Source organism: Perognathus longimembris, chromosome 28 (assembly GCF_023159225.1).
Source record: "Perognathus longimembris pacificus isolate PPM17 chromosome 28, ASM2315922v1, whole genome shotgun sequence".
Lineage (NCBI taxonomy): Eukaryota > Metazoa > Chordata > Mammalia > Rodentia > Heteromyidae > Perognathus > Perognathus longimembris.
Genome location: NC_063188.1, coordinates 59405515 through 59409015, shown reverse-complemented (window position 1 = coordinate 59409015; position 3501 = coordinate 59405515).

Genomic DNA, 3501 nt, shown 5'->3' with positions numbered 1-3501 from the left:
GAGCACTGTCCCTGAGTACTTCTGCTCGAGGCTAGTGCTCTACCACTTGAGCCACGGTGCCGCCTTCAGCCTTTTGCTGGTTCTCTTGAGCCAAGCTCTCAGTCTGGCTCTTTGTTGGTTGATTGGGAGATGGAGTTTTAGAGAGATTTTCTTTTGCCCGGGCTGGCTTTGAACTGTGATCCAAGGAGTCTTAAACACAAGCCCTTTTCTATGTCCAATTGAAGCAACAAGGAAAGCAACAGAAATAACCCATCTGTAACTTATTGAGAACTGAACAAAAAACACTTGTCAATGTTTTTGTTGTAACTCTTAGAGAACATGAGATCTATGTGCCATCAATCTGAGTCATATCATTTGATCTTACTGGCAGGTGGAAAAGAGAACACAGCTAAATGACAATTGAGGGCAAAGGGTTAAAGCAGTGTGGAAGTCTCAGCTTTAGCAGTGGCTGTGTCTTCCATCCCAAATTAGCAGGCCTTATGCCATGTGTGATGGAGTCAGGCAGGAGAGATGAATTGTACCCAGGCAGGGCTGTGGTAGGATCTCAGAGACATCTCCTGTAAGATTGCCTGCAAAATTCTGCACAGACTGGTTAAAGACATTTAAATCCCTCAGCATATCCTGGTTTGTTGTTCTGAGTATTCCCTGGCCTTTGTAGGCTGATGCCCTTTTTGGCTTAAGCAGGGTGATGATTTTAAGAGATTTGCCTAGTCATAAAATCCCAAGATAACTCTGTGACTTCCAACAGCTATGGTGCCTTTGACCTGGCAAAATGTTAGTACTCTGGTTGTTCAAATTTCCATCTAGGAATGTAATTTAAGTTTTTGTCCCAGCCTTATTTGTATCCGAAAGACTCTGAACTCAAATGATAATTTTTTTTCTTAATGTAGGAATCACAATTACAAATTTAGAAACACTTATCCATTTAGCTTTCCAATAAATTAGTGAGCACCATTAGCTTGTTTTGTCATATTTTTCTTACATATAGGGTTAATGAGAATTTGCTTTTATCCTCACAGCTAATTATACATACTTCAAACATTTGCCTGATTATATGTAAATTAAGATAGGGAATTTAGTATCTGAATCATTAGACTGATAACTGACAATTGTGACAAAAGTACCTTTAACCATGTTTACCAGAATTTAAACACAAGGGATTTGGCCTTAGAATCTCGCTTTTTTAATATCTCCAAATTGCGAGAGTAGCACAGGAATCAAATCACCTCAGACAAACAACTTTCCATCCATCCAGAAAAACTCTTAATTTCTAGTATCTCTGAGGTGGTCGCCTTAGAAAATCCAATCAATTTACTTATTTCTGTATCAGAACCAACTGTTTTTCCCCCAAAGACTCTGTTTTAGTTGGAGAACTGGGGCTTTTCCTTGTTTTAACCCCGCCTGCAGCTGTAAGTTTAACACAGAGTAAACAACAGGACAGCCTGCAGGGCCACAGTGGGGGGGGGGGGGTTCTCACAGACAGTCCACAGGCAGCAGGCAAGCCGCTTGCCCTGCCCAGCTGCTGTGAAGCCTGTGAAGCCGCCAAAGCCGCCAGAGGTCTCCCAGCCACTGAGTCCCCACCCAGCCTCCAGGAAGTTGACACCTGGGGCTGTTGTTAGAATCCATTTTATCTGTTAGCCAAGCTTAGAATTTAGCCCGCCATATTAGAGCTTAACGAGTTTCCAATTAGCGAACATTGACAAAAACCAAGAACCCTTTTGTCTCCTTTAAAGCAGATTAGCCACCCTTAGATTGTAGGTAGATGAGCCTGGTACATTCCCAGGCCTCAGAGGCAGGGGGAGGGAGCCAGCGCAAAGCCCAAAAACTCCACGCCACCTGCAGCCGCCGGCTCCTGTGTATCGCACCAGCCCCCAAATTCTCACGCTCTAGGTGCCACCGCCGCCGCTACCACCGCACTCGGTGGCCCCAGAAGTGGAAGGGGAAAGCAGGGAGGGGGGGCCCCCGGTGTGAGGGCAAGCCGCTCCAGGCGCCCTGCAAGCCTCGTCGCTTTCGCACCAGCCATGTCCCAAACATTGCCAGGGCCGTAACCCCTGTGGCGCCAGCCACGAAATTAGTGCCGCTTGCCCCGGGCCCCAAGCATGCAGTGATTGGGACCTAGAAGTCCCTGGCGGGGGACCCCGGCCCAGATCGCAGTAATCACCCTGCGGGACGGGCAAAGCCCAGCTGTTCCGCCCCGCCCAGCACGCCCAGCCCTTGGCCCGAATGTCCCAAAAGTCCAATCCGGTCTCTTGGAACACGAACCGATTCTGCCCCACGCCCTTAACTGCCCGATGGGGGAACCAACATGCCCCGGAGAATCCACTCCCATTTCTCGAGGGCTACCGACAGCTCTGGACTCTGGGCTTCCCACCCCACCCCACGTCTGGGTAGCCATTTGCCGGGCTTAGTTCTACCTCCATCCGTGTGGAGGTCCTGGGCCTCTCTGCCTCTTCCGTGTGGTCCTCTATTGCCCTCAATGCATCCCCTGGCCAGTAGGGATCAACTGCTGGAGTGAAGGCCACGGGCATCCTCAGTCAGCGTGTGGTCGCAGGATGCCCTGGCTCCTTCCCCATACTTCCCAAGGAAGACACGGGCATGTGGGGTCCTGGAGAACCCTCAAGGGGTGTTCTGAGTTTAATAAGGGAGGGGATAACAGTCTTATACCAGCAGAGACGTGCAAAGGAGAGGGACTGGCCAGGAGCCAACGATAGGCTACGGGCGTGTCCAACACGGTGATGTTACAGAACTTCCTCTATGGGCGGAGACCACAGCCCCCCAAGGATCAGGTTTCTGGGGTCTCCAGCTGCCATGGTGGCACACGTGCTTGCCGCTGAGGGGCGGGGGCTGGCCTGGCTTCTTTTCCGGTTGAAGCCGGAAAGTGGTAGGACGGGCTAAAGCCAGCTGTCCCCTCTTAAAGGCACAGCCATCCCCGAAAGTTATTTTCAACATACCATGCAAAATTATGCCCTTTTACTTTTGTCTTTCTTTCCCGTGGTTTTTATCCCAGATGTCACTGATTTTGGTACCCTGGATATTGTATATATGTGTATTAGAACTAGGGAAGGGAAAGGGAATATCAAAATCAAGAGACAAAAGATAAAAAGACCAATCAAATGCAACAGCAATACTTACAAAACTATGTGGTGTAAACCAACTGTACAACTCCTGGGGAGGAGGAAACTGGGGAAGAGGGAAGACAGGGGAAAATGAGGGAGGAGACTACTGTACCACACAGTCTTCAAAATCCTTTTCCAATCTTCATAGTGCCTCAGTTTGTGAATTTACCAGGTCTTTCTTGCTGACCAAATATTGGTGTTGTTTCTAATCTGTTACTGATATAAATATGAGAAAACAATCAGCCTTAGGCTTAACCTCGATTCTTAAATTGATTGATTACATCTGTTTAAAATGTAATATAATTGTGACACAGTGTTGTGTTAATTGTCTTGTTTTGTCCTTTCCTTGTGGTGAAGTGCCGGACTTTGAAGTCAAGCCCCATTT